Source organism: Haliotis asinina, chromosome 5, assembly GCF_037392515.1.
Source record: "Haliotis asinina isolate JCU_RB_2024 chromosome 5, JCU_Hal_asi_v2, whole genome shotgun sequence".
In the NCBI taxonomy this organism is placed as follows: Eukaryota; Metazoa; Mollusca; class Gastropoda; order Lepetellida; family Haliotidae; genus Haliotis; species Haliotis asinina.
Window position 1 is genome coordinate 23,271,660 of NC_090284.1, and position 25,901 is coordinate 23,297,560.

Here is a 25,901-nt window from a genome sequence, read left to right on the forward strand (position 1 = left end):
CACTGCCATGAGTATATCAACATTATCAAGGAAATCCATCTTTATGATAAAAGATCGATCTTTTTGTTGCAAGTTACATTTTTTTCTTTTCTAGCACGTTCTGATGTTGATTCATACAGGGCAATCTCCAATATAACTTATAACTCCCATGATTATACACAATTTACGGGTATGTTGAGTGATCATGCTGAATTGTGTGATACGATATTAAATTTCAATTTTGGTTACCTAAACATTTAACCTGTTTTCAAGTATAATCGTTATAAATTATTCCATGTATTGGCTGCTCTGTTTCATTGACAAGATATGCTACTGGACCCTAGTTAAAGTTAGAGTGGCTTATATATGTAAGCTTGGGTAAACAATGGTGAAAATTGAGAATAAGGGATATTTTGTAAATGAAGGATCAAACGATTGCATCCTTAAGCATAGTTTTCACATGATATGAAAATGATAGGATAACATAGATTGTGATTTTCTGTCTTGTGTTCTTACGGCAAAAACAAGAGCTTACTGAATCAAATTGGATTAAAGACTGATCAGAAGGCTTAGCGGAAGAACACATCAGGTCCGTTTTCACACATATTTCTCATCAGTTGAAGGATATCATGAGAATAGAGAGCTTGGAGATAAACCAGATATCTTTATGTCAGCATAAATCATAAATGTTTGTGAGGGATGTTGGGGATCTTGTCACTGGATTACTGTTGGTATTCTGGGTGACCAGTGTCTTGTTATGATCAGTAACGGGGGTTTACACCAGTGTTGACTTCTGTAGAGGATCCAACAGATGTCAGATTATACAAAAGTACGTTACAGATGCACTGACGTTCTGACTAAGATAGGCAGTCCGCGTGTAGGCCAATGTCTTTGTAAAGTACAAAGAAGGTTTGACCTTCCTTCCTTACCGAAACTCTGTATCATGACCCCATGGACGTCCATCAGTTTCCGTAACTTCAATACTTGTATTATCGTTCGTACTGGTGTTGTATGTGCTGCTGGGACATGCCAGTCCAGGCTTTGCAGTTTCGGATATAGAGTATGATGCTTGTGTGAGTGAGTTAAAATTTATCGTCACATCGGCAATATTTCAGCCATATCGTGGCGAGAACGATTAATTGCAAAAACACATATTTATTAATGGCACATTGTAAAAACATGTCCACGAACGACAGTAAAACTAAACTAACTAAACTGGTACTTAGAGCTAAAACAGTTTAACTATAGAGGACAATACAATATGAAAATGGGAATGGGGTATAGGTTGCCAACAACTGAAGGTAGATCACCTCACTAGGGGACTTACATTACTTTTGTTACCTGTATGGGCCCTAGCTGGATTTACACCATCTCCTCAGCTAATGGCTTTTATGCACAGAACCAGCAATACATTAACATGACCCCCTCAGGAAGACAATAATTATACGTCACTTCAACCCCCTTTGAGGGTACAGCCACTAACAATTCTAGTTGTTAATCTAAACTACCGACCATTAAAATACGGCTATCTACAGAACATATTATTCATAACTCAGCAATGAAATCAATTTCTTTTACCAAACCAATAATTAAATGAGGATACACTGTATTAAAAAGATCATTAAGCGTTTTAACAGTGAAATATTTATCCCTTATGATGGAGAATTCAACACAGTCAAGCCGGAAATGCCTGACTGTTACTCTCTCGTCACAAGGGATACAAAACGGAGGATCTTTACCTTTCAACAAGTACTTGTGAGTATATCTCGTATGGCCAATACGACATCGCCTCATGACGACCTCTTCAAATCTGGACCGACAACCTAAGTACGTGTAACCAATATAGGGTTTTATAGCATGTAATTTATTAATACCTATTTGAGTTTCCCACTTCTTCTGCATCAGATCACGGATATAGGATCTAATGACGCCTATATAATCAGAGCATGGTATAACAAGTGGTGTCACAGATTTGTTGAGTGCTGCCTTGACAGCAAGATCGGCCATTGTGTTACCAGAGATTCCAACGTGACTGGGTAACCAACAAAAGACGATGTCGTATTGGCCTGTAGCAAGATCATTATACAATTCAATAATATTCATTACAAGTCGATGTTTGCAACAAATATTTTTAATTGTCTGTAGGCAAGAAAGAGAGTCCGAAGAGATGATATACTGTTCATGTTTAGGGTGTCTTTGAATATATTTAAGAGTCGTTAATATGGCGTTAGCTTCAGCTGTGAAAATAGAGCTGTTATCTGGCAATCTCGAAGATATTGTTCTGGATCCAGTGACAGTGGCACAAGCCATTACGCCACCGTCCTTGGATCCATCTGTAAATAAGGATAAATTGCTATATTTATGTTTTAACTGATTATATTCTTGTTTATACTGTAAGTCATTAGATTGTTTAAATGTAGTCAATGTTAGGTGAACTTGTGGCCTAACCAATTGCCAAGGGGGAGAAGAAAGAAGAAGGAAAGGAGCTATATTTTCCAGCTAAATGCTGGCAGCAGAAATAAATGGTTTAATTCTGTGTCCGAGAGGTGGAACAAGAGAAGATTTCTTGTATAAATCCACATGAAGGTTATTGAACACACAGTTATAGGCAGGGTTAGATTCATTAGCGTATAATTTGGTATTGTAAAGACAATGTTATACGACATTCTGTAAGAGATGGTTCATCGACCTCAATATAGAGACTGGCAACAGGTGAGGTTCTGAAGGACCCAAGACAAAGTATTAGTCCTTGGTGGTGGACAGAATCAAGAAGTTTAAGGTTGCTTTTGCAGGATCCACCATATACGATTGAGCTGTAATCGAGTTTCGAGCGGACCAGTGATCGATATAGGTGAAAGAGGATAGTTTGATCCCCTCCCCAGTTGGAAACAACGTTTAACAAATCTAGTGCCTTCAGGCATTTAGCTTTAAGATATTTAATATGCGGTAAGAAGGTTAAATGAGAATCGAAAATTATACCCAAGAATTTGGCCTCCTTTACAACTTTGATGGGAGTGCCATTTAAAGATAGTTCAGGGCTATACGGCTTATATTTTCTACAAAAATGTATAAAATTTGTTCTAGATTTAGAAAATTTAAACCGTTTTTAAGACACAATTTATTTATTTTATTTAAACACAACTGTAATTGTCGTTCAATAGTACGCATATTTTTACCACGACGTGAAATATTTAAAATCATCCACAAAAAGTGATCCATCGATTGAATCATTTAAAACCTTGGATACACTCTTGATCTTAATACCAAATAAAGTGACGGCCAGAGTACTGCCCTGAGGGACACCCTGATCCTGATTGTAATGATCAGACAGGGTTGAACCCACTCTGACTTGGAATTGCCTGCCTTTTAAAAACTCTGATATAAAAAGAGGCAAACGGCGTCTCAACCCAAAATCACGTAAATCCTTCAAAATGCCATGACACTTCAAAGTGTCATAAGCTTTCTCGAGATCAAAGAAAATCGATACTGCATGTTGCTTATTTACTATAGCATTTTTAACGAAGGATTCTAGACGTACCAAATGATCAATGGTACGATTTTTCCTGAAACCACACTGACTATTTGTGATCAAGTTATTGGTTTCAAGATACCAAGTTAATCTGTTGTTCACCATACGTTCCATGGTTTTACAGACACAGCTGGTGAGAGATATCGGCCTGTAATTCGACGGATCTGTATGATCCGGGCCAGGTTTTGGTATTAGGACTACAATGGCATTACTCCTAGAAGGAGGAAATTCCCCAGACGTCCATGTTTGGTCAAATATATCTAAAAGTGCCATAAGAAATGGTTTAGGCAAGTGTTTCAGTAGCTGATAATGCATGTTGACATCACCCGCTGCAGTGTCATGAGCTTGCTCAAGAGCTGTATATAGCTCATGTAATGAAAACACGTTATTTGAATCTAAATTGTTTTTCCCTGCTGATTCTGATACCTCTGAAACTCAGGAACAAAATTTGTTGATGATGAGATTTCGCCAATTTTATTTGCAATTTTAGATGTGTCTGTTATTAAATTATCACCATCATTAGGATGGTCAACGGCCGATTTTGAACCTAGGCCTTTTATTCTCTGAATCATGTTCCACACCTTAGACACAGGCGTGCGTGAATTTATTTTGGAAATATAGTTTCTCCAAGATAGCAGCTTGTTTTGCTTGAAGGTACGACGTGCCTTCGCATTTAATATTTTAAGTTTATTTAAATTGTGGACAGTTGGGTGATGACGGAAATATTTCTCTGCCATTTCTCTTGCTTTATTAGCATTTTTGCAGTCTGCATTAAACCATGACTTCCGTACATGTGGAGCTTTAGAGGACCTTGGTATGCACTCATCAGCAATTTCAGTTAAAACGTCGGAAAACACGTGAGTAGGATCAACCATATCCAAGAAACATTCTGGTCTTAGTTTAGATGTGCCTTGAGTTTGATATAAGGTCCAATCTGCTTTGGAAAAATTCCATCTTGTGTAAGATGGAGAGTCAGTTGGAAATATTTTCTGATAGTATCGTTGGAAAGTGATCACCTCCACAAAGGTCATTGTGGACTGACCATTCAAACTCATTGAGTGCAGTAGTCTGCAAGATCCAGAGAAAAGTATGTACCGGTTGCAGGATGCAGATACGTGCATCATTGTATATACACAAATCATTATTGGAAATAAAATCTTCCAGTGTTTCACCCTTAGTGTTAGTATTTGTACCACCCCAGAGTGGATTATGGCCGTTAAGATCACCCATTATAAAGCAGGGTTTCGGAAATTGATCATAGAGAGCTTGAAGATTAGACAGGTGAAGTGTGAAAGAAGGCAGAATATACAGCGAACATATTGTAAATGCAATATGAAGAGTGAGTCTCACTGCAACGGCTTGAAGATTAGTTTTAAGTGTTAGCGGGCTATGAATCACATTTTGCTTAAGAATGACAGGCATCGAAGTGACGTAGATTAAAATTATTTGTCTGTTTCCTGCAGACAAAATACTGATGGTGCCAAGTCTTGAACTAAAAGATGCAACTCATTAAAATTTGTGATCATTGTTTTTATATATTTAATTGTATAAATGGTATCTTTTTATTCACGCAGTTGAAGGTAACTCAGTGAGCTTTCACCATGTTTTCAGTTTACATTTTTCCTGTTCAATGACATTCTGGTCTGAGGAGAACAGCTCCGTGGCAGTGTGATATCATTACTGAAAATAGGATTTAGTAACTGTTCTTTGAAGGAGTCATATGTTGATATAAGTAAGTACGCCTTTTATGGCATTTTTCTCTTCCACTTGAGTTAAATAGAATAAAGTGAATGTATTTCACGCCGCACTCAGCAATATTCCAGCGGCGGGCTGTAAATAGTCTTGTCTGGACCGAGATCCGGGCTAGATTTGGTCTTCAGCAACCAATACTTGTCGAAGGACGGGACTGGATGGCCAGACTCACTGAAACATGTCATCGCATCCAAATTAAGTAGATCGATGTTCATGCTGTTGATCACTGGATTGTCTGTTCCAGGCTCGATTATTTGCAAACCGCAGCCATATTGCTGGGATACCAGATACGAGTGTGGCTTTACGTTTTATCCCCACAAAGAATAGAGGTACCATTATTATTTTTGGTTATTTAAAAAGTCACGCAAATGCAGTTACATGCCCAATAAACATTATCAAAACTAATAATGAAAGATAATGTAAAGGAAATTCAAATGTTAGTAGTACTTCTGACTGCATCACGAAAATTACCGATCATGGTCACGGAATTGGCCGACCGTATCGGGTGAACTAAAGTAATGGGTAAAAGAAAGTGAACACTTTCTATTTTGAATTTTTGGCAAAGTCAGGCCGAAACGGTTCGCCTACACACTGAATAATCATGCGCCCAAACGCAGCATGTTGGCCGTGTACAAGCATGTGAATTTGCGAAAACTAGCAAAACATGCATTCTGGAGATTTTGCAAAAAGCTTGTCGAGAACTGGTATTAAAAAGGCAGCCAATTGGTTGGTGGCCATAGGTATTATCTGACAGGAAAACATTGAAATTGTGGTCATCACATCGGGGCATCACTCCAACAGAAACGGCGGCAACTTCTCTAGAATGTGTCATCAGTCGACGTTCCGACCTATGACGTCCACGTGCTGAAGGTATCAGAGCTCGATGTCCCCTGCATGGAAACCAGGAACATCGTGGTCAGCCAGGAACATCGTCGTGTGGGTAACAGTCTAAGTAAACTTAGTCCTAGTGTATTTCGTTACACTCACCACTGAGTCTAACAAACCCTAGTAGAAGGTCGCTTCAGGTCGCTATGACCGTCCAATCAATAGCAAGACGATTAAATGGATTTAACCAATCAGACAAACTCTACTACTTAGGGATCGGAGGGACTTACAAAATATTCAGGTCACTGACACCGACCTCTCCACAAACAAAAATCCGCATATAACACAGTTTTTAAAATATTTCCGCAACATGACATTCTTGAATATTGCCAGAAACACTATTTTCAGCGACTGTTTACTCACCGTTGTCATGGTTGTAACGTGCGCTGTACGCATCACCGTACGCTAAATAGGATTCGGAATCGTTCGGGTACGAAGCTTTTCGAGATGAAAAGTTCAAAAGGTATGTGCGAATGTCCACTTTCGCGATTTGGTAAGCTGTGTTCTGATTGGTTACCTGACGCGACCTTCCATAAGGTTTTGTTAGACTCAGTAGTGGAGTGTAACGAAAAGTACTGAGGCTAGGTTTCCTTAGACTGAATGGGTAATGACTATACGAAAATTGGCAGCGAGTGCTTTTTAAAGTCATTTTTTCAAAATGTGTTCCATAATGACTGTATGTTTTACTTTGATTTTATCGATCATTATAAGGGTATTCACTTTCTTTTGCTCACTTGTTTAATTCGTTAAAAGTGTACCGCAATATATAGCATTGTGAAGTTCGAATTCGGTTTACTAGTATTACTGCCCAAACTTATAGGATAGGATATTTACGTCATATCCAAGCAACTAGTGTATGGCTCAAAGTATTTTCACCTCCATCTCGAACTAGGCTGTAACGACTATAAGTCTAACTCACCATCCCAAGATCTAAACTGAGTTTTTGTAAACAAAGCAATTGCCTTGTTAAGATCATTTCTCGGAAGTCATATTATTAATTTCCACGATCAATACCATGAAAACATGTCAATAACACTGAAGTTGTTTTTGTTTTTGTTAATATTGATGATGCCTCTTCTGCGAAGATTGAACTTAAAACGCAGTCAAGAATCAACTATTCTCATGCAACGGACGTTGCTGCCCGTGGCAGCCCTATAATCACAGGTTTAGGAGCAATATTAGGTTTTTGATTTGTTTCAGCTCTGATCACGAAAGACCTTGAGATGTGTCATCGCTATTATATTACCTAACAGGATACATATTCCTATTTTCTTGACCCGTCTAATCATATATCAGACATTGATTTAAATCTGTTTGTGTGCTTCTCTGTTAGAAACACGCTTGTTTTCGACTTTCTGCACCCAATAATTTATCGAGACAGCTTTCAAGGTTACAATTTTTATGTTTGCTGCACACACTCCTTTTCCTTTTGCCAGTCAGTGTTGGAATGTATTTTTGTGCGACACCACAAAACTACTGTACAACAAATATGTGAAACAGTAGAAAAATATGATACTTTCACAAGAAATATTGATATGTGGCCATTGATCCAAAGGGAGATAACTAACTAGATAAGTATAGGTTATACGACGAGTATGTGCAGTTTAATCCACGAACTGGTTAGTTACACTACGAGCAAGGTTGCATAATTGTAATTTCCGAAATAAAGGTAATTTTTGCATGTCCGTGTCTCTTTAAGAAGCAGACGAACAGAAGAAAGCAGTCCCCGTAGTATAACCAATATTTTGGTTGGTTATACTACACCCGAGAACAAAGCAGTCATAGTGCAATGAAGATTGGACACTAAGGAATCTAATAGTTATATAATCTATAACATTATTTGCCTTACTTGCAGCACAGCCGTTACTAAAATTATTTTGGTAGTATTGGGAAGTCTCACAGCAAGCAGTACTATTGCCATGCGACGGTGACCTGTCGCCTGTGCACTAAATCACAAAAAAACTATTTCCGAGAAAATCGACCTTGAACTGTCGGAGAACCATATCTTCTAAACTATTCAATCGAATTCTTTGGAATTTTGCACATATATATGAGAGTATTGCAAACTAGTATGTGCTCAATGTGTTAACACAAATCAGAAATTCTCGAATAATGATTGGAGATAGAACACTTTAAGAAAGAAATCGTGATTTTCCTCCAAACCAAAGTGTTCTAAGTGTCGAAAACAGAGTGCACTTGGATGAGCTGTCTATAAACAATCCACTGGTGAATAGGACTTGCATACGAAGACGTGTCAACCAAGTCGGCGAACCATCCGATCCCTTTAGTTGCCTCCTACGACACGGGTTGTTTGTGATTCAATACTACGTGTCATCGTGCTGTTGGTTGAGAGGGTGAACAGGCATTCGGTGGTGTTTGGTGCTTAACGTCCCAGAGTCCCTGCTTCATGAGTGTAATTAAACAAGTCTGGACCAGACAATTTACTGACTGACAATACGAGCGTCAATCTACGCAAACGGGATATCGATGATATGGTCAACCAGTTCAGCGAGCCTGATCCTGTAAATTTCCTCTTATGACAGACATTTTTAATCCGGATCCGATGAACTCAGCAAAGCTAATTAGAACTAACTTCGGGCAAGGGTCAAGTAACTCCTTGACCGATCAATTTTTGTAATAGCCATACAGCCACACCATTTAGTAATCACGCTTTGAAGATGAGTAGCCAAGTGGTTAAAGCGTTCGTTCGTCATGCAAGACCCGGGTTCGATTCCCCACATGCAGTACAATGTATGAAGCCTACTTCTGGCGCCCCGTAGTGATATTGCTAAAAGTGTACAACTAAACTCATTCACTGGTAATAATGCTAATGTTACCTCTCACCAACAAATTAATGACCGGGGTCATATTCTCTTTCAGTTCATGTTACAAAACATTTACACTGAGCCACTTCATACAGATCCTACTCACGAAAGTGATGATCTAGTGATCAAGCTCGGTCACTTGGATGCTATGTGTGTGTCTTTGTTGCTACGTGTGGCTCTTCATTGCTCATGATATCAAACTCAAGATTGCGAAGTTCTCCGTTAGTTCCATGTCGGTTATGACATCGTTAACTGTATGTAAAACAGTTTTCAATTGTTTCTAGGTACCACACTGCATTATACATAATTGAATGAGTTTAGTTTTACTCCGCATTCAGCAATATTCCAGATATATGACGACGGTCTGTAACTAATCGAGTCTGGACCAGACAACCCAGTGATCAACAACATCGATCTGCGCAATTGGGAACAGATGACATGTGTCAACCAAGTCTTCGAGCCTGACCACCCAATCCCGTTAGTTGCAGAGGAGCATTGGTTGCTAAAGGCCTGTTCTACCCAGGGGACGACACGGGTCAATACATAATTAAGCCGAACTGCAGTTGTAACTATAGTATTATACACCTGTGACAATGAAGGACATTCGTAACGTAATACGACTTAAAGGTATTACAAAAGAAGAATGCACTTCAGCAATGGAAGATACGTCTAAGTATGCCTGTTTGATAACTAAATTTAAAGTGTTAGATCGTATTCATTTGTCACCATATTACTTTGATGACTAGGTTTAGCTATACAGTGAAAGTGATTTCTTGGATACATGGGGATTCCACTTAATTGTGTCTCATTTGGGTGGATGTAGGCCTGGCTGGTTAAGGTAAGACCTAATTCTACCTTAAATTTGGAACTTGGTGTTTGGTCTGTCAGAAATATCAGGACACAGATAAAGATCTCTCACAGAAACACCATCGCGGAAGATGGTATTGAGAAACATGTACTTCATTCTCAGCTGAGTCATAAATGGTCAGTCGTGTTGAAACGAGTAAATTCTCTGTGCGGAGTTGCGAGCCTTAGTCACGCCTGGATCGTATGATTGGGGGTTTGCATCCGATCGCCAACAAAGTAGTGAACATAACACCTGCATCTTTTACGGGTTCTGCAAATCCCCATTGACATACAACAAAGACGTACATAACATGGCATGCTGTAAATCCATTTGTGTCAAAATCTCCCCTTTTAATTGCAAAAATTATCGTAAATGTCTCAAACTAAAGCCAATGTAAATAGGGAAAGCACACCAATTCTGCGGAATTTTGTTATACTTTTTGCCAACAAACAAACCATCATTATTTTCATTCGATACTGCAAGATTTGTGACAAGGGTGTGATTAATCCGTCTCCTTACATCAGTGAAGCCGCTGGGATTCCACCATACTACATCCCAAGTTTACATCTTGCATGGTCCATGGCATATGGCCCCGACGACTTATGTATTCAGATGCCTCACCAGCCTGGACATGTCCGTCCCACCCGACAGTGCCTGTCATCGGCCTGTAAGATTACACGAGGATTAAACATTGCGTATAGAATACATACATTATATACAGATAGTATACATATACACTGTCACAGATATCACAGCAGCTGAGAATGACCTAATTCAAATTTCCCTCCCTTTCACACTTGTCAGAACGCCCTCAGTCGAATAGCGTTGCAGCTTCCGACGTTAGAAGAAAGACGTCTCTAAAACGGAAGAAATTATTTTCCTCCGACATAAAGCTAACACGTCATGATATCACTACAAACATGCTTGTTCTTCATGATATGTTTAAATGGACAGATTTTTATGCGACGTTTATCATTTCAGTAACAGTGATCGAAAATGATGAATGGTAAGAGATGATAATAGGGCTCCACTCATTACAATGTTTGCTGGCTGAAATGTTGTGATATTGGATGAATTTAACATTTCGAACAATTTTAGAACATTCAATGTAAACACAACAAACACCAACGTTTTGTATTATACACCTACTCCTTACAGAGATGAAGGAGTAAGCTTATTACTCAGGGCGTGTTCCTCATAGTTGACATCCATAACATTAATTTCTTATGTGTATCATTTCTAAATTACTTTCAAAGACTTCATGAGAAACAGGTTCCACAAAGAACACAAACACATGGCATGCATCACAGAACCTCGTATTTTTATGAGGATTAAATATTAAAAAAAATACTGTGTTTAGATGACCATGATGTATTGTCCTGTGAAGCATGTCGGATCGGTTCATCTCAAATTTATATATAGAATTCATATATCTTTTAAAAATCTTTAATCCTTGCAAAGACACGAAAACCTGTGGCCCACATTTCAAGAAGATTTAATCAGACAAATATCCTTTGAGAAGCATATTATAAAATACATTATGTTTGACAGTGTGTTTTGATGGTTTATTGGAGGCATTGGAACACTAATCCGCGAGCAAAAACATGTCGACCTTTTAATACCATCACCAAACTGAACAGTTATGAATGACGTTGACATAACTGGGTTGAATAGGTCCATCACAACATGACAAAGTTCGTAGGAGGAGATGTTTGACATTCCAGTTAACGTCAGGAGTATTTCAGGCATATCGCGGCGTTTCAGCCTAATTGAGACAAGAAAAGCTCACTTTGAAACCCATACGCGCGGGCGTGCAGCTAATATGCCCAGAAATCGAAATCATTCGAGCCATCGGTTATAGTGTCTGCAAAGCAAACGGCACCGTCCTTGTTGACGGAGCCAAAGGCCATCACTCAAATCAGATCCTCAGAAGCCGATTTCCCCTTTGGCAACACAGGGGTGGTCCAGTGAATACTTCCAGTAATAAGACCATGGAGAGGTTATAAAGCTCCACGTACTATATGGTTCCTTCAAATTGGAGACATTTGCCACGTTAGCTGCCTGTGTTCTATCGTTAAAGTTACGTACAATTATAATCGATTAGCATTTGGATAACCTTCTATTGGTTATTAAATCCCTTGGATGTTGACTGCGACAAAGGGCGAATCTTTCTTGATCACATCGGTAATATGACATATCTTGCTTGGTTAATAGTCATTAATTAAGTGAGTCCTGGTATTTCTGATGAATCGAAAGAAGAATCGATCTGAGTAATAGGCCAATCCGTGCAATTACCAATCCAGATTTGATGTTTGTTGAAAACGAATATTGCTTTCCCTGTGCAGATTACCATCTATGATTAAAGTCTAAAATGTAAGAAAGTGTTTGATAATGGTACGGAAAAGTCATATCCAGTGTCCTACCTAAGCTTTACATGATTTTTGTCATACACAAAATAGAATATCCAAAATGTAGGGAGCTGTCAAAACCGGCATCTGTGCAATCCGGCAAGTTGTATACACTGGCGTAAAATCTCAGGTCCGTTCGTAGCTTATACATTTATCATCTACAATCCGGCAAATTGCCTAAACCGGATTCACAATGAGTGCCGGTTTATAATGGTTAGGTGTAATAATTTTATGTTGTATTAATACAGTGAGAAGCATGGTGTGGTCGCGGTGTTTTTTTTAAATTTGAAATTTCAGCATCGACGAAAATGGCAAGAACAAGGCAAAATATAAGCTTCAATCTAGGATTCCGACTACATTTTACACAGCTATCAATGGTTCACTCTCAGATCGTGATGATACTTGTCCTGGCCAAAGTCAAATGCATCCAGCACAACAACAGGCAAGGTCACAAAGACACGCAAGGCAAGTCAATTGTTCAACAGCAATAGCATCGGAAATATATTTGTCACTGTTGCGTCACATTTGTCCTGGTCCTCCCTGAGCCAGCCTTGATTTTTTAAAGTCTCCACTGAAGCCTTGAATGTTTGAAATACCTTCGATGTAAGGCGCCCTTGGAAATCGTCAAAGCTCGAGTTTACCTCGAGAGTTACGAAATATAGACACCAACGGAAAGCGTTGCTTGACGAATAGCTGAAAGCTGTTAAAAAGGCTCTATTCAAAGTGAGAATAAATCATTCATTTGAGAAAATGTTTAATTCTTATTTGAATTGATTAGATGGCATAACATTTAAGGATTCGTCTCCACATTAGCATATCTCTATCAATATTGCATTCAGAATAACGAATTCGAAATGTAGAAATAATGCTGACATCTGTTTCAGTATAAATGAATGGGTCATGGTTTCAAATTCTTTTGGACATTCAAAATATTCGACTGAAAATGTTTCGATTGTATAACATCTATGAAATGTTCATTTTAAAATGTAAATTGTCTTTGAGGAGATTTTCATGGAAAGCATGTGAAAATCTTGAGTAATGTCTTCCCAACTGGTTCTTTGATAGAGTGGAGAAGGCCAGAAGCTGAAAATTACTGGAACATTTTCCTGGATATTGACCCCATACCACGAGGAGTGCCTCATACTCTCAGATGGACACGCGAAGGTGACGCCACTAGTGTAATTACAATAACACCATTTCTCAAGTCGTCAACGCCGTGAACGACAAAACAATCACCATTACTCCAGACCGGTATTCATTCTGTTTGCTTAATTACATTTCTTTTTCTGTTTTCCCTGGATATGTCGAGGAGTCAAACTCATTGGATCACTGTAACTGGTTTCTCTGTCGTGGTAAATCACAAGTGGCAATTTACGAAGCACGGTTCCCAAAGTCTCAATGTACTGTTAATCAGTACTTTCGAGGCAATTAACACATTAATGTATCCAATGTACTCTTAGAACGAACCCATATACAAAATCAACGGTAATGAATAAAGGAATTGGTGACGTTAATTTGTGATGTTGGTTCAGCGCTTGTTGTTTCTTCAAGTAAAATACCCGCATTACTTCCATGGTGCACTTGATCAAGACATTGTCCAAGGAAATGCTTCATGCTTTCCAGTTAGATTGATGTTCATGCGGTTGATCCCTGGCTACCAGGATTGTCTGGTCCAAACTCGTTTATTGTCATACCACCGTTGTCATATACCTGGGAAATTGCTGATTAAACAACAACCAAACCAAATAAAATCACATGTCTTTGATAAATACGGTATATTATTGTTTTGTGAATTCAGAGAGAGAGAGAGAGTTGAACAAGATACAACACAGACCCTGGGTGAAAGTACCATTAGCACGCTAACGGTAGAGTCGCTGCTCTCTTATGCACCATGATTAATTTCGGTTGATTGAATAACGTGAAGTATCAGTATTATACTATTTAATAACAAACACAAGAGAAATGAAAGTGAGAGCAGTTTCACATTTCTCTGTCCTTCATCAGTTCCCTACTATCGAGTGGCTGTATCCTCAAAGGGGGTTGAAGCACTGTAAAATTATTGTCCTCCTGAGAGGGTACGTAAGTCCCAAGTCTATCAGGTTTTTAATCGTAGTATTCATGTTATTTTAATTTTGGCTAGCATTCTGTACACTCTCCAGCGGCTGAAGGGATGGTGTAAATCCAACTATGGTCCATGCAGGTAGCAAAGGCACTGTAAGTCCCCATGGTCCCTAGTATGGTGATCTACCTTCGGTTGTTGGAGATCTATAGCCTGTTTTTATATTGTATTGTCTAAATAGTGTTATTAGTTTTAACTCTTCATGCTAGCTTTAATTCAAATTGTGATATTCTAGGTGTTTCACTGTCCTTTGTTGACAGATTGTTTATAATATGCATGTATTTCATTTAAGTGTTAAATGTTATCGTCACGGTATGGCTGAGATATTGCCGATGTGACGTTAAATGTTCACTCACTCACCCCTACCAAGAAAGATGGCCTCACACATTGCAGCATCAAGGTATTTTTAATACAAAGAATAAAGAATAAGAATATGAGAATAAAACACAAATAGGTCTTCTCTGAATATGAACCCATAACATATTGTGTCGCGTTAGAGCCGACGGAAGTTGGGGTCGATTGGCCAGGTTCTCACTCCTGACGTGGATCGGTACGAATGGGGTAGCTTAGTGGTTAAAGCGTTCGCTTGTCACACCGGAGGTGTCCCCACATGGGTGCAATGTGTGAAGCCCGTTTCTGGTGTTCACCGCCGTGATATTGCTAACAGTGGTGCAGTTTAAGAAGCTTCATGCTATTTCACAGAAGAAATGTGAGTGAATGTGGTTTTACGCCGCTTACATCACTATTCCAACGATATCAATGTAGGGAAAACAAATTTGGCCTCGTAGATCCGATCCCGGATCTTTGGAAGGAGGCACTAGGCTACCCCAACGTATCGTGATAATATGATATTTACCACGTACACGGATAAGCAGTCATGATATAGGCCACCCGTATTGTTCAATAAATAACGTGCTGTTGGTCACTGGATATTGTCTGGTCCAGACTCGACTATTTACAGACCGACGATATGTTGCGGGAATATTGCTGTAAACGGCGTCAAACAACTAAAATCACATATATGATAATGATGGCATGAGGTACAGGATCAGCCATGAGTGACTAACAGTATGATTTTACGCCTCATGTATCACTATTCCAGCAATATCACGGCTGGGGGACACCAGAAATGGACTTCGTACATTGTATCCATGTGGGGAATCGAACCCGGGCCTTCGGCGAGACTAGCCAACGCTTTAACCGCTAGGCTAGGCATCCCCACAGCCCCTTTCGTAACGATCTACGTCATGAGTGAGAACTACGAATCATTACAAAAAGATCGGTAATTCTGCAAAGCTTCAGAATCATCATGTCCACTGCTGATGACATCCCATGACTGTCACAGTTAATGAACGCTGACAGTAAACAGCTTGGATACGACAACAGTGTCGGATTGTGCCCATATCTGAGTGCGGCGTTAGAACAAACCAACCAAATGATTAACGACTAAAAGGCACGTCATCTTAGCTGGACGGTGTTGTTCATAATAATCATACTTTGTCAAAAAGCCTTGCCAATTATTCATTGACAGTCCTTATGCTCGATGAAACACAAACGGAAAAAAAGAAGCAAAAAGTCCAACCATCAACTCAGTAGCGGTTTATAATACTGTATTCAAGGGGACAGAAACCAGCACGTTCGAGGGGCGTGCAATAATGATTTCCCCTGATCCACTTCTGGTTTTAACATGTGACTGAAACTTCATCTGAGTAATGCTACATATGTCCTTGGGTCATCTGGTAATTTTCAGCATTGAACTATGAAAGGTATTTCTGTGACAAGCATTATATGGAAGTAAAGTGAGACAAGGGAGCCAGTGAAAAGTCGCACACCAAAACAGACATCTGATGAAATGAAAGCAACTCATGGTAGGTTGCCCCCATCTTTTGACGTAGTTTACACTGGTAGTTCAAATGTGTTGAATCTTTAGAATCTGCTCTCATTCCTGGTCGACCTCATTCAGCCATTGATGAAGACACTGTTCGTCAGGCGGAGACTGCCAGTTTGGATGATCGCTGTATCGCTGTATGACTGTATGACTGTTTGACTGTATGACTGTTTGACTGTATGACTGTATGACTGTTTGCCAGCTAGCCTATGATGATGGTTGCGTAAAGCGATGGGGAATGTGTAATTTTGCTGGCTGCTATGTAGCGAAGGACTAATACTGGGCCAAGCTTAGTTCCACTACGTCCGCGGCAAGTGGGTCAGGGGGAATCTTTGATGGACTCCCCCAGTATGATGCCATGCAACGCTGAACCCATGTATATATCATGTGGACGCCAGTGCTGCTCATTCAACCAAGGGTGATCAGAAAGTACATATTGTTAACATCAATCATGAGAATGTCACTGTATTGAACACATGACTGGTCCATATACATCAAGGTAGGCAACAAGGCTCCATCAAGCTAAATCAAAATGTTGGCATTAAGTCGAATCTGGGTTTTCGGACAGGATCAACGCCTTGACCTTTCTGCTGTCTTGTCACCCCTAATTGAAAGTCGAAATTGGGTTCTGTACATGTTTCTGCTGAAAAAAATACTAGCTATGCTTAAACATTTTAGCTATGTTTTAAAAACGTTCCACCATATGGAGAGAGCTGCAGGGAATGCTTTCACATAATTCGTGTGCCCTCATTTTAGTAATCGAATTCAAATCCTAGGCGAAAACGCTTTAACCGCTATGTACTGCTGTAACAAATCCCCAGTCATTACAGCTATAATTGGAGATGCTGGAATATTTGTGAATTTTTGCGGAAAAGGCTTTACAGGAACTTGTGGTTCGAAAACAGTTGTGCTCTTCTAATGGTGGTGTTCATGTATTGATGTACCGAGGCAGCACACATGGTGTCGGTGTCTCATTGTTAAATTGGTTTATCGCGTCTTTTTGGGGTAATTTACAGTGGATATAGAAGTTAAATTTATCGTTCAAATAGACCCGTCGGCATCTCTCGAACGCTGGCATAATATGATGCGTAAAATTCATGATACTTTATGGCTACCGTTGTGAATGTCGCCGTCGTATGTAATTTTGTCTGTATTTTTATGATCGTATGATAAAACACCAAAAACATATCTTATACATGGCATAGTATAGTATTTAGATGCCAGAATCTCATTTAAGTCACTTCTTTCGGGGACTCAATATATACTGAGAAAAGGAAATAAAGGAACAATGAAATTTCAAGTGTTCCTTTAATCAAAAGTTTTTAACACCTGCTTTGAATAGAGCACTAGATGGAGATCTGAGAACGTATAGTAAAGGAACACTGCCATGAAGTGGTGTCGCTGTATTTGTTTACCTCAGTATAGATTCAGAAACTATATCAACTCTACTAGAAAGCATACAAGACCTAAATTTGTAATGATATTCGATGGTAAGCCAGTTGACAGGACACTAACCCGAAACTTCGCCCAAGCTGAATGACAAGAACGATAAGACAATAACAATAATCCCCGCCTCCGAATTACGCAACGTTACCCAGAAAGTAAACCTTAATGACAGCGACATTTTACCAAACGAACATGCTCCTCCAGTAACAATATGTGCTGTATTCATAGTGGTTAATTAGCACGACATCTCGATGGTATGCGTAGAGTGGGTATTTTATCTGCGACAAAAGCTGGCGGATTATACAGATGGGACCTTATCCACAAAGCGTTCGCAGCGCTTCGACAATCGTACGTAGTGACATAATAAAGACTTACAATAGGTCGTAACGTTACGAACACTTTGTGGATCAGAGTGTACAAAACAACCTTAGCCTATGACTACCTTAAGCCTATGTTATGGTATGGGAGTTAAGGTCACCTTATCGCTAAGATCGCGTTGAACAAGGGCACCCAGGTCAACGATGAAGTATCACCGTGTTTCTCCCAGCCTGTGTTAGCGGGACTCTGCACTGGTGCCATTTGCCTCCACGTTGTTTTGTACTGTCATGTTGGTAAATAAGGACTCCTGCGTGAGACTAAACTACCACACCGTCCCATTCCCCGTGTATGTATCGGTTTATTGGTTCGAGGCTTGTTGAGATGGGATACACTCCGAAACGTCGTGTTATTCACAAATGAAGAACTTGACATCCATTGACATCTCGCTTTTCCTATGCATTTTACTTTTAAATGCCCTTCAAAGATTTGAGAATTTGTTTGCTTTTCTTGATAATGCTATTAACAAATGCAGGTATTAAAATTTCATACACCCAAAGGCACTAACTATCTTTACTATCACGTGAATGTTTTTCATGTTTTTTCCTATGATTGATAGTTTGGATTTGAATCGGAGAACGAGTGTATTAAGATGGCTGAAGAAGAGCAATCTATCAGTTGTCAGGTGGCATGTTAGATGAAAATTGCTAGCAATGATCATTTTAAAGGGACAGACAACCAGAGCTTCCATTTTCATGCCAATGTAGTGTTATAATAAGCGCAGACGTCGGTACAAAACACCTAATTTCATCGTCTTGGAACATGTACAAGATGATAGATGGAGAACTATAGATATGGTTCAGTCTGGTACCTCGTCGAGTGACATTGCTTGTAGATTCAATGCCCATATAAACACCACTAGGCCCTAACTTGTGGCGACATTTTGGCACTGACTTGTAGCAAGTTATAGACCTTCTCCGCAGTCGCCGCCTACCATTACTATCCTGTCAAGAGCGATGGATTCCAACATCGCATAGGTTCCAGGATTTAGAGGTGTGTATCTGTGAGAACAGGTCGACGACACCTGCGGCATCTTGCAAGACGCCCACATAGGCCGACGGCAAATTCTGACGCCATACGTCGATACCTCTTGTAAATCTGACTACACGTGTCATGGGGAACACGTGAGTTGAGGAGTGTTCCCTTCACTGATGAGTCAAGTTTTCATCACGTTTTACCCAGATTTCCAAAAGCATTATAAAACTATTACACTGAAGTTGTTTGATGAAGGTCATACAATACATGACCAGAGTAAAGCTTTCAAAACCTTGTAAAGTATACATGTGGAGGACATTTCCAAAAGGAGTTTACAGTGAGTTTAGTTATATTATCAGCTATATAGCGGAACATGAAGATCGATCATGCCATTCCTTATTTTGACATCACTTTCCCATTTTCCAGGTGAACTAGCCTTTGCACGTGTTTATGAAGAGAGGGGCAGGATAGGAATTTCTCTTACCGAACGCCTGGTATCATCAACAGTTGATACTGATTAATAACCACGTGCTCTCTCATCATATCTCACAGCCTCAGTCACTGGATTGTCTGGTCCAGACTCGATTGTTAACAGACTAGACATGACTGACATCACTAGCATCGCTTCTCCCAGCTGGTACACAATGATCTGAAGACAGAAATTTCCCCTGAACTGAAACTCTTTTTCGTTCAAGGTCCCCGGTATGTCAGACAATAGTCTCTAACTCTTCTCCAAACCGGTGAATCCATTATCAATATGAGTGAGTGAGTGAGTTTAGTTTTACGCCACACTCAGCAATATTACAGCTATATGGCGGCGGTCTGTAAATAATCGAGTCTGGACCAGACAATCCAGTGATCAACAACATGAGCATCGATCTGCGCAATTGGGAACCAATGATATGTGTCAACCAAGTCAGCGAGCCTGACCACCCGATCCCGTTAGTCGCCTCTTACGACAAGCTGAGTCGCCTTTTATGGCAAGCATGGGTTGCTGAAGGCCTATTCTCCCCCGGGACATTCACGGATCACTTTTCCTAATGTTTTATATGATGTATCACATCATGTTGAAAAGGTATGTTGAAATTATGTACACTAAAGTATACAACTGCTCATTGTAACTCATAGCTGACGGTTAAAATGGTTTAATAAGGGATTGAAAACACTTCTGTCACTGAACAAACTGTGTGTTTACTCTGCATCAGCATTATGGCCCTATCTGCTATGACGTAGGACGCGAGAGCAAGTAAAATATAAAACCCGACCTAACTGAACCCGGGAACCTAGAAACCAACCAACTAATCTACCAGTCAGTCAGTTACAAAAAAACCCCATAACAACTTACAATCTGTAGTTCCCGATGAGTTCATCGCGGTGGCTAGTGCCATGATAACCTGATCCAGAGCCGTATCACCAACGTCAGGAATTGACCTGAACTCTGAATCAAATATACAACTATTCAGTTTAAACGAGACAGATCAAGCATTTTCTGACGATCTGGATATTGGCTTAAACGAAATCGTTTTTGGTTGGCTGCTCATGTAACACATTACTGCCGAGGAAGAAGCTGAGAAATCACCGATGATACCACTTCTACTTCCTTACAGCGATCATATATTAACATCATGAATCTCAATTTTCGAAAGAGAATGGAATCTCATAAATGCAAGCGTTCATGTTTCTGTCTTGACAAAAAGCGGAGTTGCGTTTCTTTTGCTGTCTGGTATATTATAATTAGTTTTTGCACCAAAGATAATTCAACAGAAGTGGGCAACCTAATTTGATATTGTCAACTTTTGATATTAACAAATTGTCTGAAATTAAGTAACATGTTGTTACATTTTGGCTGGGACTCAATATCTGGAGAGTAAGTCAGTAAAAAAATGAATTTAGCAACAGACCTATGCCAACGTACAATATTTGAAGAGGTCATAACACGACAATGCCGATTTGGCCACAGTTGATGCACAAATTAACAATTATTGAAAGATAATCATCATTCATTCTGTATTCCAAATGAAAAATAATCACAATCAAACAAGTCAATAATTCTTTTCTTGATTTTATTCATTTACCTCATGCCATGGGAGTCCTGGATGGGAAGCCATTTGAAAGTCACCGCCAAACGGAAACCTGTACCATAACTACGAGGGTTGTTTTCCATCGTTCTTTGGCACTGGTATCTCGGGAAGTCACACTCCAGACGAAGCCTTACGGGATATCCAAAGCACACAGAGTCGTTGAGAATGCCTTTGAAATTTTGGCCAACCGCTGGCAATGTGTTCTATCAACACGGCACCAAGGACCAGGCGTCGTGAGAAGTATGGTTGACGCGGCTGTCGGCTTTCACAACATCATGATTCAATTTAATTCTTTATTGTATGAAAGGCCACATGCCGATATACAAAAGAGATACATCTTAACAATGACATATATGATCAACTTTCTAACTAATCAGTTCTTTTACTAATAAAAAAGCATTGTAAATAAATTGGGCCACACTGTGTTGTTTTGCCGGGTCTTTACAGGAAAGTAAGGAAGCCAATGGTTGAGCATTGATTTGAGAGAGACAGTTGTGGCAGATACTTGTTTCTTAGATTTTCATACACAGGACAAATAAACATAAAATGGAATTAGTCTTCCATAATGTAACAGAATGGACATAATCTTTGGGTTTTGTACACAGACACATATCTTTTATGGTTAATTCATAAATCATTAAGGCCTTATCTTAAAACGTATAAAAACATTGCGAACATCTCTGTAGCGAAGGCGAGCAAGATAACGCTCTGGCTCAAGCAAACGACTTAAACTGACGATATGAATCATATCTAGATTTTTCTTTAAGAGCTGAATGCCAGTCCTGCTTAACATATCAATAGCCCGTATACGAAACAGTCTAAAAAACAAAGTCAAAACATGTTCACGGAAAACAATTCCGTCGGTGTTCCGCGGGGTCGAATGAACTTTGACAACTTCGGCCAGGACCAATAAGGTTCTTTCACCAATGATTTAAGTATGTCTGCAAAATAATTAAATTGAAATATTGAAATATTGAAATTTAATCTCCAATTAGATGTGAACCTACAAAATCTTTGCTCTTTGGGGGTATTTTACCGCATCCTAGTTTCTGCAGGAAGGTTATAGTTGCATGTTGCAAAGTTCAGGATCGATTTAGAATCGATCATCGATCGATCATCTGAGAAGAGTAGGCATAGTGCAAGTGTGAGAGATTGCTTCATTACTTTATAAGTTCTTTTAGAATAATTTTGCATGCCGTTCGTCCGTGACCGTGAAAATCAGTCTTTAGTAATATATTGATAAATATAAACCTCAGGTGCCTTATTAGTGTCGTTTCAGAGGTTATTCTTTTGTCGTGTAAACATCCTTTCAGGGTCATTTACAATATCCCAGGGACATTCTATACAATATCCCTGGGATGTTTAGAATACTATTTGGCCCTGAAAGATTTTCACGAGACAATGTTTACGTTCAGATTCTTAAAAAGTCAAGCAGAGATAGTGATTTTATTTCTTGAAACTACATTTCACGAGATGTTGAAATTGAACACGACTGTCTGTTTAGATTCCCTGGAGATTCTTTGTCTGGAGATACCGTACATGTAGCTGTGATTCCCTTCTGGCGTTTTGGCGCTAACGTAAGGATGTCGGACAAGGCAGACTTTTGATCAGCAGAGGTCCGTTTGTATGAACGAACAGCTTCACTCTTGTGACCTAGAAAGAAAGAGGCAAAAGCATAGATAAAGTGTTCGTAAGATCACATATCTGAAAGCACCTGAAGTAGCTTTGTCTTAATAAAAGGTTGTGAAATAATGGCGACTGATCTTAGAAATTAGGTTAATTCAAACGTAATTAATCTTGAGTGCTATTTACATTGGCTACAATGTGTGTTACGTGAATGAGATAACTGTTACAATGTAAACATTAAAATATTGTCTAGCAATGTCGAATGTATTCTTACCAGTCATTTCACAAATCAATTGCTCGTCGACGTTGGCCTGATAAAGCCTTGCGGCAGCTGAAGCTCTCAATGAATGATTTGTTTTGTTACCCTGTAAACCACCTTGACAAAGCCGTTTGACTGTAGTTTCGAGGGTGTTGTGGCTAACCGGGGTTTTCAGAAACCAACTTCCATCCTTGGGCCTGGCGCGATGAGTGAAGTAGAAGTAAACGGTCGTTTTGCCATCCACACTGTATTAAAAACATTTTTAAAACCAAGGAATGATTTCTGAAATACTTTATCCACTTAACTGAAAGAAAATCTTAATATTTTCATCTTATAGATGTTAAATTTGTTATTTTTTTTATATTCTTTATTGTTTTTAAATTTTGATTCATTGATAGAAAATATACTCACCACAATGATCTGTACTTCTGGAAAATACTGACGTAACATTGGTCCTTGTTGTCTATGTTTTCATATGCCTGTACTTTCTTCGGATCTTGTTTCCTCTGCTTCAACCCGCCAAGGTTTGTTTTTGACACATCTTCGGTGTACAGAAGGAACTTTCGGCCGTTGCCATCCGTACGAGGTCGCGTTATTTGTGGTTTGGCAAACATCCTCAAGGTCCTATGTTCCTTACCCCCTCGAAGAGCGAAGTGCAATCCTACAAAAGGACCAAAATAACTACATTATCATTTATATCTGAGCATTTCTTCTTCAGTCAAAGAATAGAAACGCTTACGATAACTATAATCAATATGTACACGAAGAGAGTATTTAGTAAGACTAACCTGTAAGATACAGCACTGGATCTAGAAATTTTCTTGGGGTGTCGTCTCCCAGCGCTCCACACTGCCCAAGCTGCTCTTCCTCAGTGAGGGATATCGTTTCTGTTGGCTTCCGGCTTCCGGCTCCCGGCTCCTAGACACTCAGCAGAACGTTTGCGCAGAACTGCGTCCAGACATCGACGACTGTCTTCAAACTCCTTCTCTTCAAACATGTTCACTGTGCATCCCTTTGCTCTGATGGCGCTTTGTAACGAGGTGTATATACCATACAATGTATGAGATGGATACAACCCTCCGTCTTGTTTCCGGTCTTCGAACAAGAAAACTTTCAGGACGACATTAAGGTCCTCAGCACCCATTTCGAATAAACTTTCTGACAAACACACCTTCGGCAAATCCAAATTGTATTTCATGGCTCCCTGACGTCTTTCCTCCTGCCATCTAGTAAACACAGCAACAGCCCAATCATTCGTGTATTTTGTAGACTTATGAACACAAATTTCAAGTTCTTTATCAATGGCGTTATTATCAAGGGGTTCGATGAATGTTAACTCAAATTCCCGATCACTGTCACTGCTTTCGCTATCCAGACACGTGTAGTCGCTACAGTTACAACGTGCAGATCGTGCTGTTTACAGCTGGCGAGTGAGTGGCTGTGTTTGGGCGATAGTTTTAGTGTAAACGGTTACTCGCTTATCGTCCATCTCTGTTCGTCATAATAAACTTCGATTTTGATATATTTATCGCCTTTTCCTTTGGTTTATATGAGAAATATAACTCTCTCCCTCGGTTTTGGTTGGACATGTAAGCATTCGGTGTCGGGAGAACCCGCGGGCCGAAGGCTCATGCTTACATGTCCAACCAAAACCGAGGGAGAGTGTTATATCCTTTACATAAAAGCTACTAATTTGTTATTTAGAAGTGAGTATGTCAATTTACACTAATACATAATTAGGCCCATAGTCTCCAGGATTATATAATCATATAATTATATACGGCTTGGCGATAATTGAATAATCATTACGTCGAGAATTGGTTTGGCTTTGTCTTGGTTGGACTGTAAATGTAGCATAATGGAACTGGCAATAACTGTTGATACGGAATAGATGAAAGGACACCGTACAACATGAAACAAGGGTTTGCTGTACACGGTATGAGCTACGCGAACACACATAACACTTAGTCTGGAGAATGCTATACGAAGGATGAAATTTGAGGAATATTAGACATCAATATGATAGACAAAAAACTAGCCATGATTACATATTGTGAGTATTAATCCAGAGAAATGGACACCACGGCAACATTCCTGATGATAAGATCTAAAATGGTTCTCTAGACATGTTTTCGACAGTGTGAAACACTTAACGATAACACAGAAAGTAGCTGACATGATCTGTTATGAGATAACGCCGTTGAAGGAATGGCCTGGGACCTAAAATAACTGAAAGGAACTGATATAAATAATGACAATAATGATATACATATTTGTGACAACTGGATAATTTTTTGGATGACGTTCTCAATGAATGGGGCTTGTGTTTAAAATTAAGTTGGTTGGTTGTTGTTTAACGCACTATTTCACTTATTTGGCTCGCGGTCTATAAATAATCGAGTCTGGACCAGACAATCCATACGATACGATGACATATGGCAACCAAGTCAGGAAGCCTGACCACCTATCTTATATATTCTCCCTTCAGGTCGTTGACTGCCTTCAAGTATACATGAAATATATAGGAAAAGGGATTGCGTGTAATCTTCGAGATTTGCTGTTCTTTTGATGCTGTTGTTGTGTATAGATGTTTTTTTATGTTCCATGAAAAATGTCCAATGAAAAATTCCACTATAAGGACAATAAAGCAATAAAGTATTATCTTATCTTATGTCGCTTAATACGACAAGAATGGGTTAATGGAGACCTATTATAACAATGATCTTCACAGGTCGTTTAGAATTGAGCATGGACTGGAGACGTGCTGAGACCATCGTAAATGAGTGCTATTTGACCACATGCATTGAAGGTTTGCTCACTTGGCTGACACATGTCAACGTATCTCAAATGAGTAGGTCGATGCTCATGCTCTTGATCACTGGATTGTCTCGATTATTTAGAGTCCGC

The 25,901-nt window shown here is 39.4% G+C and overlaps 1 pseudogene; it reads right to left on the reverse strand.

The window, feature by feature from the left end:
- Window positions 1-19,545: 19,545 nt before the first annotated feature.
- Window positions 19,546-24,138, reverse strand: LOC137283218 (uncharacterized; annotated as a pseudogene).
- Between the last annotated feature and the right edge of the window lie 1,763 nt (window positions 24,139-25,901).